This window comes from Aquila chrysaetos, chromosome 7 (assembly GCF_900496995.4).
Source record: "Aquila chrysaetos chrysaetos chromosome 7, bAquChr1.4, whole genome shotgun sequence".
NCBI classification, from domain to species: Eukaryota; Metazoa; Chordata; class Aves; order Accipitriformes; family Accipitridae; genus Aquila; species Aquila chrysaetos.
In genome coordinates, this window is record NC_044010.1 from 8,434,294 (window position 1) to 8,454,374 (window position 20,081).

Consider the following 20,081-nt stretch of genomic DNA (forward strand, 5'->3'; position numbering starts at 1 on the left):
TTAATTTCTCCACACTAATCAGATAACATCCTAGGAGTTTACATCTTTTAAAAACATACAAACATTCTGCTTATAAGGAAATGGTATAAAATAGCATCAGAAGACATTCTAGACTTTAAAAAACTAATATTTACATAGGATCTCTACTCTAATCATGTTGTATCCTCCTCTTAGGATATTTACAAACTTCAAATCATCATTTGCAATAAAGCCCAAATACCATTAGATGCGTTGGCTCTTTAGTTTATCCAGAGAGTTCTTCAGAGTATGTAATTCTTAATCATCTCTAGGCAAAATTTCAACATTGTGGTGGGTTGACCCTGGCTGGATGCCAGGTGCCCACAAAAGCCGTTCTATCATTCGCCCCTGCCTCAGCTGGACAGAAGAAGAGAAAATATAACAAAGGGCTCGTGGGTCGAGATAAGGACAGGAAAGATCACTCACCAATTACTGTCATGGGCAAAACAGACTCAACCTGGGGAAAATTAACTTAATTTATGGCTAATCAACCAGAGCAGGGTAATGAGAAATAAAACCAAATCTCAAAACACCTTCCCTCCACCCTTCCTTCTCAGGCACAACTTCACTCCCAGATTCTCTACCTATCCCCCACAGTGGCTCAGGGGGACGGGGAATGGGGTTTACAGTCAGTTCACCACACGTTATTTCTGCTGCTTCATCCTCTTCAGGGGCAGGACTCATCACACTCTTCCCCTGCTCCAGCATGGGGTCCCTCCCACAGGAGACAGTCCTCCACAAACTTCTCCAATGTGGGTCCTTCCCACGGGCTGCAGTTCTTCACGAACTGCTCCAGCATGGGTCCCTTCCACGGCATGCAGTCCTTCAGGAGCACACTGCTCTGGTGTGGGGTCCTCCACGGGCTGCAGGTGGAGATCTGCTCCACCATGGACCTCTCTGGGCTGCAGGGGGACAGCCTGCCTCACCAAGGGCTTCCCCATGGGCTGCAGGGGAATCTCTGCTCCAGCGCCTGGAGCACCTCCTCCCCTCCTTCTTCACTGACCTTGGGGTCTGCAGGGTTGTTCCTCTGACATGTTCTCACTCCTCTCTCCGGCTGCCATTTCTGTGTGCCCTGCAACTTTTTTTCCTTCTTAAATATGTTATCACAGAGGTGCTACCACTATCACTGATTGGCTCAGCATTGGCCGGCGGCAGGTCCGTCTTAGAGCCAGCTGGTATTGGCTCTGTCGGACATAGGGGAAGCTTCCAGCAGCTTCTTACAGAAGCCACCCCTGTAAACCCCCCACTACCAAAACCTTGCCACACAAACCCAATACAAATGTAGAAAACAATCTACAACAGCAGCAGCAATCCGGGTAGGACTGAGAAGTAAACAAGAAAACTGATACCCAAGACTCAGAGAAGAAATTCATCTCAGTAGAGTGAACCAACACAGCCTATATTCAATCCTGAAAAAACAACTCCAATGACACTGGACAAAAGAATTTAAAGAATTCCAAATTGTAGAGAAGCTCAAATCTACCCCTGTTAGAAGTCTCAGCTGAGAGAACATCCCATCTTCTCAGCATTAGAAAAGGCAGGCTGAACCCAAACATGACTGTGATATCCAAACCAAAATCAATTTATGACTCTCCTCAAAATAGTCCATACCCACTGCTGTATAACAGCACAGGTATGACACACAGCAGGCAGGTCAGCACCGATTAATCATGCCACTGTTTTAAAACCAGCTAACTTGTTGGTGCTCATCTTAACAACGTTAGATCTTTAGACATCTTCCTGTGTCCTGTAGAAAGGTGCACCAAGTGAACCAAGAACAGGGTTCTGTTAAGGAACGTAGGGAGAGATTCATGAAGACATTGCTCCATTTCAAATACTGAGTGGCAAATTTAATGGGATTTCAGATCAGCAGGTCTGTAAGCGAAGAAGACAGCTACGCTTCTGATCAACGCCCCACAATTCTAGTGCCGAGAAGTCAAAGGTAGACCAGGATCGAAAAGGGTTTCTCCCAATGCCCTGATGGCAAACCAGACAAATACAAGTTAAATACAGGAAGAAGATACTAATTTTGTCAGCACCACTAGTTGAGTCTACAAATAAAGCAGTCTGCTGAAAACTGAGCATCAGATAGATCTTAATTCAGAGCTCAGAAAACAAGCAGCTCTGCTCCCAACTCTTGTAAGAAACACCCAGACCAGCTCCTGAATTAGTTTTAAGGAGAACACTTAAGGAGAACTTTCTCAAAAACTCTGCATTCACAAACTTGAACATCAGCATCACTCCATTGATACTTGAGCAGATTATCTATCTGAACTCTCTAAAAATTAGGCAGAAATCGGGCACCTTTTCAGATTTCCGAGCTACACACCTGCATGACACTTTTTTCAAAGCTCCAAAGACATGTTTTAAGCAGCCAATAGCTCACATAAAAAAAAGCAACTGTTTTTAGGGCAAATAACTGCCAGGTCTCCTGGTAAAAACAAGCTCCTAAAGCTCAGCTGATCTAGAGAAGGATATGTCACTTTATTAGGAAAAGGTAAGACTCCTGGTGGCACAGATTTCAGCCTTCAATCAGGGAGGGATGGCAGCAGTGGCAGGCTCTCATCCAGCATTTGCTATATGGGGACTGAAGTAACATGGAGCCGTAGAGTTGCTGCTGGACATGAGAAAATGAATGGAAAAAAGGATGAGTTCACTCATGCTGAAAAGGTTGTTAGCATTACACAAGAAATAACTACCCGTGCACGTGCACTCCATGCCCAGCAGGCAGCCCGCACATGTCTGTTTGAAATTTGCTCTTCTGCAGGATGGTTGCCAGTCACGGCACAGACATGCTGCAACCCTGTTGCTTAAAAAGGCTATACAAACCATTTGGACTTTCTCACACCATAAAAATGTCACATCTTGTGACTACAGTTTCATGGTGGTGGAATAGAATGACGTAAGAGCCATGCACTGACTCTCTTCTGCCACCAGACAGTGGATATTAGTTGATATGTTTTAACCAACATACTGAAGCAAAAAGCTCTACCTCAAACAGGACAAGTCCTCACAGCATTTTATGCTGGTGTGATGGCCAGTTCAAGGAAAAACTCCAATCAGCTGAAGGGTTTATGGTATAAGATGTAGTTATCTCCTTAGCAGTTACTTGCTCAGAAACTGAAACTCGAACAGAACAGCAGAAGGACCCAATTTCTTTAAATGCACTCTACGAAATTGATTCATAATTAGGAAGCAGGGCCCCACAACAAGGATACAAGTCCTTGTCCCTTCTGACCTGCATCACTCTAGTCCACACATAATTAGTTACAGGATTCTGCATGCATGGAAGTGATTCCACCAAAGTCAACTTAATAAAAAAAACCTACAGGACAACTGAATGCATTTATACTTAAGTAAAATAAGACATACAGAAGCTACCGAGTATATTTAATAATTTTCCTGAAACATCTTTAAAAACATCTCCTCCTTCCTCCAAAACAAGTAGTACATTATTAATTTTTGTTGTTTAAAAACAAAAAGGGTAAAAAACAGGTTCCCCATCACATAGTTATAAAAAGGAAATAAAAAAAACCCTAACCAACTCCACAGATTTCTACAAATTCCAGATGCGTTTTCCTGGCTTTTTGCTAACATGGGTGACAACGAAAATAACATAAATAGGTTTCCTTTCAAAACATTTGTTTTCATTCCTTTTGCTGACAGTATTTGTGATGTCATTTACTCTGGTAAAGAAACTAGCTCAGATTTCTCAAGTTTTCAGGGCGTTAGTTGTTAACACAGAGTACTAATTATGGAGGGTTTTGGGTTTTTTTTTAAAAAAAAAAAGCTAGACCTGGCTTTTTATCTATTTTTAGAAGTTTAACACTGCATACTTTCCGAATTTAAGTAAGATTGGTAAAGCATCTGTCCTTCTTTTCCCCAAAATAAGCTACAGTTGCTGGCATAATGCAACCAACTTATAATGTCACATAGGACTTACCATCTCAGAATGAAATCACTAGACCATAAAATCCCAGAGCCAGAAGAGGTCAGAGAGAAGAGTGAACAAAATTAAAGTGCCATTTAGTCAATTTTCCTTTTCCATGCAAGGATTAAGATCCCCTCAGAGTATGGGCCATAACATGACCGATCAGTTGCTGAGTTACAGTTCTCCAAGGGCCCCACCAGTCTTCAGAAAAGAGGCCATACTTCTGAAGGCAAACACGGTGAGAGACATTCTTCCAGGTTTTGATCAATCATTTTTCAATAGAAAGAAAACAGACTGCTTTCCTCCTAAGCATTTTTTGAGAGCATATTCTATGGATTGAAGAGTTTTCAGCTGCAGGCCAAAGTAAGTTCCTAAACAGACATTTGGCATATCAACAGAAGCCCTACAGGACCAGGTTTGATTTTGACCTTCCCAACAACACTCTCACTTGAAATTATTTAGCAAGGCACAAAATGAACTGAGGAAACAGAAAGAGCTACCCATGTTTTCTCCACATCACATACAGTTTGAAAGACTGCATTTTGCTTACAATTGTGCACAGATGTGTGCACAGGGTAGAAACGCTTCTATTTTGGATGAAGCCTGTTTCCAGGACAACTATTCTTTTCACTAAGCAGTTAATCTTAAGCTGCATTAAGCCGTAAACGTTCTTGCTAACTTGACCTGGTAAAAAAAAAAATCCACAAAACTGGATATTAAAATACAGGAGATTTTCAATTTTTCCTCTTTTAAAATGAGAATATGAACGAAGGCAGGTTTGTGTTTTTGCATCCAGATTTTTCCCTCTATTCCTTGGCAGGGAGGCTCTGAACCTTGCACATCACCTTCCACTCCCTCAGAGAACTCTTCAGACAGACATTATGAAGGAACTACAAGATATGGACTACATACAGAAAACCTGAATAAACGGAGCATACATTTTTGTCTTTAAATAAATCAGTCCCTCAGAAGTTAAGTGTACCAATTATGTGGCTAACGTTAGGGCAACAAATTTTCCCTTGCCTTCCTATTGCCATATGCCTGTCATTTTTTTCCTACAGTTTCCACTCACTGTTTCAAACATATGTTGCCACTTATGTGCCAAGAAAGGAATCTCTGAATTACCCCCTTCATGTATGATGAAATGGCAGACTGAATGGAGCCAGAGAGCGCACCATTAGCAGTTATTCACACTTCTGTTTTCTCTTAACTTCCTCTTCTCCAAAGTTTATTCCTCCTATGCTAGGGGATGTAGAACTATAAAGCCATCCATGACTCATGCTGCAAAATATATAGCTGCAGCCTTGTACCAGAGAAGCAATTTTTTAAATTTTTTTTTTTAAAGGCCACCTTAAATAAACTTTTTCTCCTTTCAGTTTCCAGATGGAGGATTCTTTTGTGAATCGCTTACCCAAGCATCAACACTGGTGATCCAACATTCTTTTCTTGTAAACTCACTGCTCAGTTTACCAGTGGTTTGCAGCCTTTCTCCCTGCAACTCCTGCTTCCCGGGGTCAGCCTGGGTGCACACTTCACAGTTCGAGAGCAGTGGACCTCAAAAAAACCATCCATAGCACTACCCCCCCTTTTCTACCATGAAAAGATAAAGTCATGCACATAATTCTTCAAAGACGGGGCGGGGGGGGGGGGGGGGGGGGGGGGTTGAAATCAGTAAAAGATGAATGGAGGGAAAAAACAGGATGCACAAACAACCAAAAAGCAAGTCAGTTTAATGACTTAAATTCCCACAATGCCAAGTCGTCCATGCTCCTGAGGGTGGTTCTTCTGGCACCCTGAAAACGCAGCTGAGTAACAGCCCATGAGGATACAATAATTTCAGCACTCTAAGAACTCAGTAGAAAAAAAAGCTATCCACTAAAACAGATGCCAGCAGCTACCTTTCTACCTTGCTAACATTAAACAGGGGTAACAGGAAGTTAGTCCATCAAGAATTTTTTTTTTTTTTAAAAACAGGTTAAATGTAACCAAGCATTTCCAGAGGGAGTCACTCAATGACAAACACAGTGCAAAAGTAAATATGTTGGAGAATTTCAAGAGAAGTTACAAAAAAAAAAAACAAACCATGAAATAAAAAGTCTTGCTAAACTAAAATGAATTCAAATAAAATTAATACCTTCACTATTTTCTTTGATGCTCTTGCACTGGTTAACAGAATCAAAATTGCTATGTGGTAATACTAGATTTTTTTTTTTCCTTTTCTTGTTCTGTGGGGGTTTGTTTTGTTTTGTTTTTTGGATTTTTTGGGGTTTGAGTTTGTTGGTTTTGTTTTTTTTTTTTATGTGAAGAGATACAGGCAGAAGTTTTCAAAGGAAAAAACCAGAATCATGCATTTAATGCCAGAAAATTACTTAAATTAAATTGCGTAATCAAAGGCCAAAGAATTACCTTTTGCCTTCATTTAAATTCTCAAGAGCATAATGAAACCAATAAAGATGCACAGCCTGAAACCTGGTATTTTTTTAATTTTGTGAGGACGTTGTTAATTACTTAAAGACATGGGTTCATGCTAAGAATGGGAACTATCCAACACATCTTACTTTTACACTGTATTTTGTTATTGAGTGACTCTTCCTGGACATGCTTGGTTATTTTAACTTGTTTTTTAAATATAATTGTCAACCCAGGGTTTTATGTTTGTTACTGCCAAGGCACCCTATGAAACCAACTGCAATTCATGCAGAATAATGTTTTTCCTTAATTCTCAAAATTAGTGGCCCCAAAGTGAAATGATGCTATGTTGTTCTTATTCCTCTTCAGTGCCACAAATTTCTGCCCTTACGGATATCAACCTCACCTTTTCTGGAAGTTAAATAAGCAATTATCGTATTTCTTGACAAACAGAAACATAGTACAACATAGCTCAAACCCTCATATTTATGCTGATTCAGCAGTGAAAATTGAAGAAATCCTCCACCACTTACTTCCATCACTAAAATGAACAAAAAGGGCCCCACAACAGACTTATTGTTTTTTCAATTCTAACTTTCTTCAAAAAGCATATAAAGAAAATGAACAGTCAGCAGGGTAAAGCAGCAAATACTGGGTCCCAGAAAGTTTCAAATGATCCACAGTTTGTGAGGGGATGCAAAAGTTCTTTGGTCCTTTTGCAGAAAAAGGAATATTAAGGCTTAAGTCAGAGCGGTCAAAAGGCAAGAAAGTCACATGGCAAGCTCCACTGCCAAAAGGGAGAAATCCCACAGGCTAATGTTTTTCTACCAAAATCCAGGGGAGTGAGGGGGTGGGAATCAATCTTTTTTTCCTAAACACACATCAGTAACAAGTATATTTAGCTCTCCAAATTAACTAATAATCCTTTGTCCCAATGTCTGCACCACAACTGGTATAAAGATCACTGGGAGACTGAAACAGTCACTGATGCCTACATGAACAACTATCAGGGAGAAAGTGTCACACACGCACACCCCAAACTTTTCTAAGCAGAACTGCTGGTGAGTAAAAGTAAAGCAAGCTGGTAGGATTCTAAACATCACCTATTGCCCATCAAATGGATAACAATTGGAACTTGCATTCATTTTATTTAATCAAAAATTTGAATATTAACTATATTAAGCCTACTGAGTACTCATCCACGCTCTGTCCTGTGGATGAATAACAAAAAAAGGTCTAAGAACTACACTGCTGTGAACAGATAAAAATACAGTGAAGTTTTAAATAAGTCTTTGCAGTGTGTGCCTTCCTTTCCACTTGAGGATCTTCAGTATTAAACACACTTATGTCCCAGTTGTCCTTGAAGTATCAAGATTAATATTTTGAGGACAACACTTTTGAAAACAGTATCTTGTTTCAGGATTTTATGGGAGCACTGACCATCTGGAATTAATCTGGAGAAGAACTGGGGAATTCTGTGAAATGACCAAATCAAGCTTATTATTTCTGAGGATACGTTGGGACAGGCACATTTACAAAAAAGTTGCCAACAAGTTCCCATTCTTCAGCAGATATATCTGAAAAGCAAAGTTAATATTGATGGATGACTCATACTGGTGCCTAATTTAGTCTGGGAGCAAGGCACGAGGGAAGAGAGGAGCCAAATCCATGGCCTTGGGTTCAGTCAGTCTTTTTACTGAAAAACACTTTCCGGTCTGAAAGGTACACATACCCAAAGGCTGACTAGCAGTTTTAATTTGAAAGTTTGGTGCAATTTTACCCTGAAGCCATGCATAAAAACTGTGTTAAGACAACACAGGAAGTCACCTTTAGATCATCATAACATAAAGCTCAGACTTTTAAACATTTTTTGTTTTTGTTTTTTTAATGTGGTCTCATTTCCCACAGAGTAAGGGCTTACCTATTTATTTTATTTAAGATGAGGTTTATGAAGTCCAGGTTCATTAAAACTAGACTGAGATCACACAAAATACCATGACAATCAATAGGAGACCAAGCTTTGGTATCACTTTCATACAGCTTGAGAACTATAAAGTCCATATCATATCTTTCACAAAAAAAGGTCTTACTAAAAACCACATCAGTTCTGAACTGGGCCGATTAAAATTGCCAGATGCATAACAATAATTTTGCACATAGGGTCCTTAACACGTGAGTAACTCTAAAAAGTGGTTAAATTAGCTTAGAAAGACAAATTTAATATTCCATAATCAAAAAAGTTTCTTTCCAGTATTTTTAAGTGGATCATTTTCCAATAAATTAAAACCACAGACTGAGTGGAAATTGGTCTGCCTCCTTTGAATTCATTAACAGGAATTACAACACATGAAATTTCAGCAAATCAGTCTATAAAAATATCTGTAAAACTCTTCTGGTTCTTTTTGTTTGTCTCAATACATTTAAGTACATTTACAGAAAGAAGATGAACTCTTAACCAATTTAAAATCTTATTTTCTTCAGCTACACCCTTCCCAAGTGAATCCTATCCCCAGACTATTATTTCACCTCATAGCTGTTGATAGGATGGTTAGGAAACGGTTAATTCTGCAAGATTACGTCTTCCATATGCAACTAACATTCAGCATCCCACCCTAAGGGTACAATCAACCAATAAAGACTTTGTTCTGATTATGTAATGCATATATTTGATATCCCACTTGAGAGCTCTTTTGGATGTAAAGACAACTATAGCATAGTGACTTTGCAAATACGATGATGTAATGTTTGGAAGTAACAAAACATCTGAGCATGCCCACTGCGAACCACACAACTCAAAACCCCAAGCACATTTAAGTCTGAAATAGTCAATTGCTGGAGAGCTGTGTCTCCCTTTCTGCTTTGTTTGCTCCGTACCTCTTACAAACTTTCTGCTACCGAAAATAGAATCACAATTTTCTTCAAAACTAGTCACACAAAAAACCCACCCAGAACAACCCACCTTCGTGTGAAGTGAACAGGTTCTCAAAAAATGGAAAAACAACCTTATCCCAACTTGTATTTATGAATAAGAATGTGAAAAATGTTTTCTAGATAACTTTAAGCAATGCATATGCCCAAAAGGCAGCAATCAAAAGAACACATGCAAGATTTGTGCAATTCTTAAGAGAAGTTATATGTGGAAATCCAACTTGTATCAATATACCTGTAGCTTACGAGTTATGAAGGTGTTTAACTTGGGATTTACATTCAAATGTTGCAAGTGAACACATACCCAGTACATTAATTTTTCAAAGTAGGAACAGTAATAGCCTATGAATGTCACATGACCATGCACACATACATACAGTTTTAAAAGGACTGTCACCTCATGGAGCTTTATATATAGCAGCTTTCTTATTTCAGGTCAATGAAGAAGTGTTTTTTAAAAAGGAAAAAAGCTTACTGAAAGTAAAACATTCAAATATTCACCAGAAGAATCACACAACAAAACAATAAAACTTTATTATCAACTCAGTAAAATCACTCTCACTGAAGAGGTTACTATGAATAGTGAGAGAGAGAGAGAACAACATCAGGGTCAGAAGAATGAAGACAAACACACACATCAAGCCCAAAGCTCTACTGGAAAACAAAGTGAGCATTTTTCTTCATTGCGAAAGAGGTGACCATTTTCACTATCCTCAATGCCATGCAATTGCATTGACAGCAATAAATTGGCCCTATTTGAAATAAAAGATTCCTAGGATAATTCCATGCAGAAATGCAAGACACGGCCATTTTCCTTTCTAAACTCAGATAAATGCCAAAGTGAAAAGTATGCATTTGAGACTCTGTGTGGACTACTTCATGATTCTGGACCTCTTCCCTTTCCCATTGACCTCCCTTAGGGAGCAAAAGTACAATCATAAGCCTCCTTGCATTCCAGTACAAATGCTAAAAATGCCTCTTAATCATTCCTTCCCAGTCTCTCCATCGGACATCGGCATATTCACATGGTCCTCCCTCCACCTTCCAATAATCCAACCATGGATTTTCTTCTTTCAACATGACAAAGGCAAACAGGAACCTCACCTGACAAATGTTAGCCTCTCTTATTGCTTTTGGCTCCTGGATGCACTTAAAAATCAGACATGAGCACAGAATAGCACAAGAAGAGAAAAAACTTGTTAATATCTGGTGAAGTAGTTAAAGAAAAAACAAACAAAACAACTACTTCATAGGGTGATTAGGTCTACCTGTTCCACTGCAGTTCTGAAAATAAAGAAATTATTATACTTGCAAAAGAATCCACAAACATGATTTCCCATCTTCCTTTTGTATTACTGAAGATATTAATGCTGCCTGCTGAAGCCTGTAGGAATACACTACCAAAAATGGGCAGCTTTCCTGCTTTTGAGAAATACCTAAAATAGAGAAGATGCTTCCAAGAAAGCATTTTTCCACAATACTGAGGCAAAAGTAGTGAGACAAAGTTTGGTTAAATAACCCAAATTCTGTGACATCAATACATGTGGAACACATATTGGTACAGCATTTAAAGCTAAGGTATCACAAACAGCCCTCAGTCACTTCTTCTAAAGAGTAACCAGCTGGGAGAAATCAAAATCCTTTGGAACCATTGTCCTTAAAAGCTCAGAAGTATCCACAGCTCCTTTGTGTACATTTGCATATGCAAACTTTTCAGAGCAATTCCCAAAAGGTCTGGAGGCATTTCAGAATTTGCTCCCACTTAGACCCTGCTCTCCCTGAGCAAAGCCATGGATAAGGGTTTCCACAAGCCTCTGAGCTATGAGTGTTTCTGCTCCAGGGATTCCCGTCCCCATCAGAACTGCTCCAAGAACTCTAACCACCCATCACACTGACCACTAAGCAAACCATACATAGCAACATCTTTTGGCCATGACTTGCATTGATTTAGATATACGCAGATAGCTACAAGTTAAGGCTCCACTTACATTCCCAAGCCCCAAGGTCAAAGGCATTTTATAACTCTCAAATAAAGTGTTTATTCTTGTCAAGCTCTGTATAACCTTATGTCACTCTGGACACACCTTAAGCTTCTAGCAAAATAACTCCTCCTATTTTGGTAGAGTCGGATCCATGTATGCTCCTCTTTTATCAGCAGCAATATCAAGGAGGACTGATTTGTTTTATGTGAGAATAACCTTTGCTCATCTACTATGGGAACTCTGAAATAAAAACAAATAAACCCAGAAAAATAGGGTAAACCAAAAATGCATCAAAGAACAAAAAACTTCACATATCCCAAAACATAGACGTCTTAGAGTGGGAAAAGCCAACTTGAATCAAATTCTAAAAGGTCATGCACAACTGGGTCTTGTTTAACCAACACAACATACCTTTGGAATTCAGAAAATACTTAGTCATTTGCAACTTCTAGTTCTAGGCCTCTGTTTATCATACACAAAATCCAGGCACTTCTTTATGCATCACTTTAAAAGTTAAAATAAATAATAATTGTTGTCATTTTCCACAAAAAGGCTGCAAGCAGTATCCTAAGTACCATATTAAAATAACTGGAATTGTTTTTCTCCCTCTGCCGTTACTACTGCCTAGAGTTATGCACAAATATTTACTTATACATAAAGTTATGTATTTATTGGGGAGGGGACAGGGGGACACAGAGGGAACAACCCAAAGATTAACAAATTTACCATGCTTATGTTCTGTAGAGTCACCTAAGAGTACTAAGGTCTATGATATTTTGTTGTACTATCCTTGCTAGGAAAAAACAGCTATGTTGAAAAGATATGCAAGAGAACAACAAATCATATGTCCATTTAAGAAATCAGCTTGTTTAATTTTTTCTTGAGTAATAACATGGTCTGCTTCGAAGATAAATTATTAAGAATTATCAAATGTACCATGAGATTTTGTAGCGAAAGAAGCCACTTCATATTTCTCTTATATTAAATTTTATCACTACAAGAAAGAATCCAATACATGTCTACATTTAATCAATTCTATACAGTTCATCATGATCACACACTTAATATACACACAATTTTTTATGGACTGTAACTGTCTTTCATCTAATTAATATTAAGCTTCATATTGTAAGCTTCTGAGTTCACTGGCCAGAGCAAATAGAAGCCAGAAATTATGCTCTGCCAGAATGCTTTCAACTAAGTTACCAAGGGGAAACAACGTTAAAAAGAACAGAAACTTCATCCTTACAACTAAAAATAGGTAACTGAACAGAACAGATTAAAAATAAAGTACTCAACAACTAAAAAAAACCCACAAAATAAAGCAGATCATAGAACACTGGGGAAGGTTGCAGGGAAGACTGTTTAAAGAGCATAGGATTTTAGGGACCAAAAAGGAATTTTTGTCTTTCCTTTAGGTGCTAGAACAGAATTTCCTTAAATCAATTCTTTGTGCTCGAGTACAATTCTCAAGCATGAAGCAATTTGTAGCTTATTCAAGCATTTAGTTCACCTCCTGAAAGACCTTCTTAGTGATAGTCCGTCCTGTTGACATAATATCCAGAGACATGAGATCAATAAAAGTGTTCTCAGATAACGACACAACTTTAGTATTGCTGGGTTTAAGGTAACAGTTCTTAATGCTGACATGTCTCATGCAGGCTGCCATAAAAAAGCCAAATTAATACCCTTTTGTATTTATTCCCCTTCCTCACTCAAGGGTTTTGTGAAATTTTTGTTGCAGACTCTGGAGCTATGGAGTGTCTGAGTCTGCTAAATACATTTTCCCAAGCCCAAGAGACTCCTTGAACAGTACCTGCTGTGAGCAAGACTAACACAAAGAACTACATGTGACTACACACTAGGAGATCAAGAAATTCTGTAAATACTTTTCCAGACTAGAGAATTGAACCAGGCAACTAAGTCACATTTCTGAACTATGAATCTATCAGATAGCTCAGCAATTCTGAATCCCAAAGGGATCAAAGTTTTACAAGTTACATTACATCCCTAGGAATCCACAATCTAAAATGGCCTGTATAGGATACATTTGCCTCTGCATTATTTCAATACAGATTCCTTAAACAGGTATTGAAATTACCAGTAACTTGAAGTACTGTGCTTTAAACAGGGACTACCGAAATTATAGAGAATAAGGAAAGCCTTTTAAAATGTACTTTTTAGCAGGCATCCTAAGTCGGGGGGGGGGGGGGGGGGGGGGGGGAAGCGGAATTTATCAAGGCAGAAAAAACATCTCTTATTATGTAGGTTTCATAACATAAATGCCAGCATCTAGAGACCCAAAGAAGGGCGGGTGGGGCCAAGAGCATGTTTGAGTTTCACTCGGCTATTGCAGGCAGCCCACCAAAAAGTCTTTTCTCTCCTTGCAAAGTTTGCCTTCTTTAGCATCCACAGTCATTCTTTTACAACCTTACTATCTTTCAGATAAGCTCTCTTTAACGGCTATATTTTCACTGGGTTAATCAGTAGGAGGCAAGAGAAGCCTACTCAAGAGAATTAAAACAATGAAATGTACGACACAATACATTTTGATCCTGGATTCTCTCTCCTTAACCACTAAAAAAGGAAAAAAGTATGACAACTTTGTACTCCTCTATGTATAATATCAATGGCTCCAACAAGCCTTCTTACAGTTCCTAAGCTGCATTCAAGTCCATGTTCACCTAAGCATGTGCCTCACAAGCTCGTGCTCTCAAAGTAGACCATGGCCCCAAGTGACCCCTGTAAAACTTGCAACCTGTAAGAAATGCACTGAATGCCAAATCCCTTCTACCTGCGTGCTGGGCTTTGCACTCCAAGGCATTGGTAGAACAGCATCACCCAGCAACAAGTGAAGAAACAATAGACATGAAGGGAAAAGCAGAAGGGAAGAGATGGTCAGTGACATGGAGGAACCAAAGGAACTTGCAGTAACTTGATCAACAACTTCACCTCACCTGCATCAAAGCTTTGACAGGAGCATCCTCCATTGACGCCATGTTCAATTCATCTCTATGCAAAAAGCTGAGTTGACTTCACTCAAACCTGTGTGTTTATTACTCAAACAAGAATTAAACTGCTCAGAAAGAGGTTTGACCACTTTGGACAAAATGACTGAATTCACAACTTAGGTTAACACGTACAAAAGATCTGAGACAGGGATTCATGTCGAGTCAGACTTGAGGCTCAAAATGTTTCAGTCACACCATTCCCCTTAAGTTCTCTACAAGAAGAATCTTGCTTTGACTGAATTTCAAAGGAGATGGATGAAGAAAAGTAGGCAACTAATTACATAGTGTCACATATTTTTTCTGAGGTCTAATGACTAAAGACAGACATTTAAAATATGTTCTACTTCCAAGCATGTTCAACAGATGTGGAACTTAGTACCTTCCAAGGTACCTCGCCGCAACAGTCTTCACATGATTACAACTCACTTGCTATTGCATTAATAGTGAAATGGCTGTCATGCTTCTAGAAATAGCCCAACTACACAGGCATACTTGGGGGTGGGGGCAGGGGAGAGGGGGAGATAATAAAAATCTCAGTGCAGACCACCACAAACAAAACAAACCTCCGAGCCCTAACTGCTTCTTAAAATACCCTATTGTGCAGAGTTTTCAGACTAAAGAACATTATCTCTTCCCATTATGGAGAACAGATTACTTGGCTATATACGGTTTATATAGACTAGGGGAAGGCATACAAATGAAATTCTATTCATCTTTGTCATGGTAAGCTCTGCCATGCAAAAACCATTTTTTTTTTTTTCATAAAAAATTATCTTGGTCCCATACACAAGAGGAAACCATCTCACAAGCAGTTATGGAGCACTTGCCAGTTCTCCTTAGGAGAGAAGTCATTAGTAGTTAAGAGATGTAGTCATCAACTTCTCAAGGCGGTGCCCAACAAAAAGGGATCTAATTATGCCTAATATTTGGCTAGGAATTTTATTTGTATCTGCCAAAGAAGGGAGAATAATGGAATCTGCAAACAATAGGAGAGTTTGGGAAAATATTTCTTCCTGCTGCCAAAAAAATTAAACACACACAGTAATGAAGATATGAATCTCTTTCCGTCCATGGTCCATAGTAAAAGACACATGAATCTAAAGAATGTTATCTTTAGAACTTTCCCCTGCTTCTCCCCCTTGCCTTCCACATGCAATTTATCAGTTGTCAGTGCATTTCAGACTGTCACTTAACCATAATAGCCTCCTTAGTTCTCTTCGTAATGTTCAGAAATTAATCTATGCATTAGGATATAAAACACTAAAATACTCTTTACTGATGTGTCAATCGCAATGCTAGAAGTAGTAAAGACAAATTGGATACAAAATTTTTGAAGGATGCTATCAATCCAAGAAATAATTGAAGAGTAAGCCTTCTTCCACTGAGTTAATGTCAAAACTCCCACAGACTTCAGAGACAAGGCTGAGCATACATTGGAGAAAAATCCTTGAAGTCACATGAGTTATTAGAACATTAAACATCAGATCCCATTTGTGCAATTCATTAAAATTCAACTTGTCAATCTTGCATGTGTTTCAGTTCTCCAGTATCACTTGCAAAGCTTAAGCAGACCACCTCCAAAAAAGCAACCGGTTTTAAGTAATGTAAAATGCTATAGAAGCTTTGACAATATTTGTACTTCTGTAGATGTCTATTTTTGGAATATGAAAGTAACCTAAAGATTTGGACCCCATAGAGAATTCCAAAAGCCTGAGCTTCAACAATATCTACACAAAGTGAATGTGACCAAGAGCCTGATTCAGCCAAGCATTTAAATATATCATTAAAATCAGGCTTATGCTAAAGTCCTTTCCTTTTTCAACAAAAATACACAGGACTATGCTTTAAGTGCTTTGTTGAACTGAGGCCCAAGTTCCAATTTCCTTTATTTATCTTAGATACAAAATGGCTAAAGGAAGGGGTCAAATGCTGCAATAGATAGGTTATGGGTTTAAGGACACTGGAACTGCTGCTATGAATTGCTACGGGAAGAAAAAGGAAAGAAAAGTGGTTTAACGACAGAAGTAACGGGAGGAATTCAGATAGTTTAAGTTAAAAGATAAACAACAGTCTCAAAGTCTTTTAGCTTATTTGTCCTACTCCCCCCCGCCAATCGTCTGTCTTTCCAACTTCTATTTTTTTCAAGTAAAATCCTGAGAGAATATGGGCACAAATACCAACACAAAATGATAAGAAGAGAGACTAGATGAAAGCTGCTGGAAGCAGGCTGCAGGGAGCAGCCCCACATTGTCAGGGGATGCACCAAATGATCTAATAAGGTTTTCATTTGGTCTCCAATTTCTACAAATCCACAGTTTCTTTTGCTGTCACAATACTTGCAAATGCACCAATTCTGAACAACTGTGTCTAGTAACTAAGGAAACAGAATTCATTTTCAGGGAGCAATGGAGAATGAAACAGGCATATCTGCCTGCCCAAAGGCTTTTTTTCCCTTCGGTTAAGTTGACCAGCGCCAGGATTCCACCTACAGATACTGGAAAACACTGTAAAAAAGCAGTAAAGGAAGGCTTCTCAGCAACTGTAGTTGTTGTATCAGATATAAATAAGCTTTTCATGTTATAGTAAACCAAAACTTGGTATTTTTAATTATATAGTTCCTTAACAGGGCTTGGAATACTACTGTACTCTGTCCTTTATTAAGTTGTAGCAATAGCAGAGACAGAAGTCAGGTCATTACACACTCAGCTGATGCTCTTTGATAAAGCTGTTTTGCAGAAGGTCACAGATGTGCACTTTTGTATCATCGAGGAGAATTAATTAAGAAACTAGAAGTTCATACTTTGGCCATCCCCAGATGTAAACACAGATTTATAAACAGGAGGATTTGCATTCCCTATTCCCTGCTCTAGCCTGCCCCCAGACTGCCAATAAACTTATCAACAGCACTATCTGAGCTGTGTTCCTAGCAACTCCAGAAGAGAACTGGACTGTAAGGATGGATTTTTGATTACCGGCTTTTGAGAAGTCCTCTTCTTCAAAGCTGTTTACGGTCTACAACAAGTCTTTCATATGGGAGGACAAAAATGCAGGCAATTTTCATATAGAGATAGACTAGAGAGATAAGGTGTGTGCAGGTGAAAGGGAAGATGCAGGAAAAAAAAACCAGAAACAATTGCAAAGGGAAGGAAAAAAAATTTAACTGAGTAAAATACGGAAACAGTAGTTTTCACTCTAAGCATTTGTATGCTTGCACACACACACACACATAAGTAAAAAAGAATGCATGCATATTTAACTCCCAGCTACCTTTCACAGATCTACTTACGTGACTCCCCCTGCAAATCTTAGCTGGATACAGCATCCTCCACAGCCTGCTCTAAGACAGTATCTTACACCTGCAGTTGTCCTGTCTTTTTAAACAGAGTCCCAGCAGAAAAGGTGAGTTTATAGCTGAAGTCAACTTCACCTTCCCCATACCGAGGTCGCCTGGATGAGCTTTTATGTAATTCAGATGATCCACACTGACACAATACTTTTGAAAAAAACTATACAAAATATTAGTTCCCAAAAACATTAGCCAAGTAACTGAACAGTTCAATTTTAGCTAAAGGACAGGTTATTTTTTTTGTTTGGATTTGATTATTAAATCTCCCTAGGATAGGAAATAAAATATTATCCTGGTCTGTCCATTGGCATATTCAAATAAGACATTTCATTATCTCCGAAACCATTTTGGAAGGGTCAGTATACAGGTATTGCACTATTAAATAGATTTGGAAGTTTTCTGATTAAGTACCCAAATCTGAACTTCCTGAGAACCTTACAAGGGGGACACAGCAGGATCATCCATACACACAAGTAGCACACTTCTGAGTAAGCCTTTACCCAGTCACAGTGCAAAGGGCTGGCTGGAATTTTCCAACTGAAGAATAAGTACCTTTTTCAGGTTACACTCAGGGTAAATATGTGCAAGGTAGCTAAGAGATGTCTGTCTCTTCAATGAAATGTAAATATTTTAATCACCATTTGTCTTCATACCTACAGACAACACCTCCAAATAAGTAAATTGCCTTATGTTAGCATGTTCAAGTATAATAAAACACGCAAGAAGCAGGCAGTAGGACAGCTTAAGCTATACCGAAGTTTATCGGAAGACTAAAATCTGAATTCTGCAAATGAGCTGTGGATGCACCTACTTTAACAGAGCTACACAAAACAGGGTAGAACTCCTTTCAATGGTCTAATTTACCCATCAACACAAAAGGACTTCATTTCATTAACTCCTGTTAACCCTTAGAGGAATTTCAAAGTGTTTTGTGCCTATTTCAAGTATTTCTTCCTTGTGTTCTCAATGTTTATTCAGGGTGCACAGTGAAGGACAGGGAATACAGGAGATACATTTAAGCTCTTCAATCTAAACCCTACTTTTTGGCTTCCTGCCTCTTTCCTAAACATTAAAACAAACGACTCATTTCTTTAAGACGTTCTTACTAAAAATAGTTGGTTGGACTGCTTAATTGTGTTAGCTGAAACACAAACATATGAAAAGGAAAGGGTTTTGTAGCAAAAACATTGAAGAGAAAAAAAAAAAAATCAGATTTCATCTGGCCTTCCCATCATCACTTAGAGAATTGTTTTGTAGTTACATCATCAGGAAATAAAATACTATCCTCTGAGGACCCCGACTCTTTACAGAAGTTAAAAAAAAAGCAAGGCTCGAAGTTCATATCACCCTCTGAGGAGTTCAGCTAAATTCACATTTTTTTGTCATATTAAAAAAAGAAAGTAAGAAAAAAAGAAAAAGCTCCCTTAGAACAACTAATTAAAGAAGATGACCTGGAATTTAATTTTTCCCTTCTCAAATTCTAGGCTGTGAGACTAAGTGGAAAACATTATAACTAATCAGCTAACAACTTCTAATGACTTTATTATCAATAATAGAAAGGAACTGCCCTAACCCAAACCTTCCGCACATTCTTCTTGGCCATGAACTAGTAGACAAATGAAATATTTCACACAGTCCTGAGCGTCAGCTGGAGCCAGAACACATTAATAAGCTTTCTAAGTTCTGGCTATCACTAAAGTACACCAGTCAGACACGACGAGTCTGCACAACACAGAGCGCCTTATATGGCAAGGCAATGACGTAATGCTCCATAGGCTTGGGGCATGCAAAGAGCCTATCTCTCATTGTTTAGTGGGACTGCTGGAATGCTCACATCTCTGATGCTACAGCTGAACGCCTCGCACCATGGAGCAATAGCTGACCCAGGATTTCTATAGTCCGGGAGCGCAAGGTAAGGGAGAGGGTGGGAAGCAAACTTCTTCTGGCACGCACTGGCGCTTCTTGCTTTTTCCTATTGACATACTTTTTTAAAAAAGTCGCTTCCAAAAAAAGGGGTGAGGACTGAGAAACAATGAAATACCCCAAAACAGCACCAGGAGATCTAGAAGATGTCTGGTTACTTGGAAGTAGGATGACTATTCCAAGCGTTAAAAACTGTATTTTAAACAATTCCTACAGAGCCAACAGATGAGGAATTAATTTAATGTTAAAGGAGGAGGTAGTTATGAATTACACACACTTTCCAAATGGTCGGATAAAATCATGCCTGCATTTAAAGCTGTGGAAAGAGTCCAACAGTATTGTAATATATTAGGTAGAGCTACTGCCTCTCTTTATGCTGCATTTATATGCATATGCTATATATTAGTAGACATGTATGTCCATATGTCTCTAAGCATTTACTATACTTTTGAACGACTTTTACTGTAGTTTACAGAAGGACATATAAATTGCCACAAACATTACTTTGCAATAAGATTATGCTATGTCTGAAA

General features: G+C 38.7%; 2 protein-coding genes across 7 annotated transcripts in view; one reads left to right on the forward strand and one right to left on the reverse strand.

Annotated features, from left to right (window-relative positions):
• CMSS1 (cms1 ribosomal small subunit homolog) overlaps window positions 1-20,081 on the reverse strand; it is a 244,933-nt gene that overhangs the window by 186,550 nt on the left and 38,302 nt on the right. The window lies entirely within an intron of this gene.
• FILIP1L (filamin A interacting protein 1 like) overlaps window positions 19,303-20,081 on the forward strand; it is a 37,270-nt gene continuing 36,491 nt past the window's right edge. For all 4 annotated transcript variants that reach the window (XM_030020070.2, XM_041124876.1, XM_041124878.1 and 1 more), the window contains exon 1: window positions 19,303-19,537. The gene's annotated coding sequence lies outside the window, so the exon portion shown is untranslated. The remainder of the gene's footprint in view (window positions 19,538-20,081) is intronic.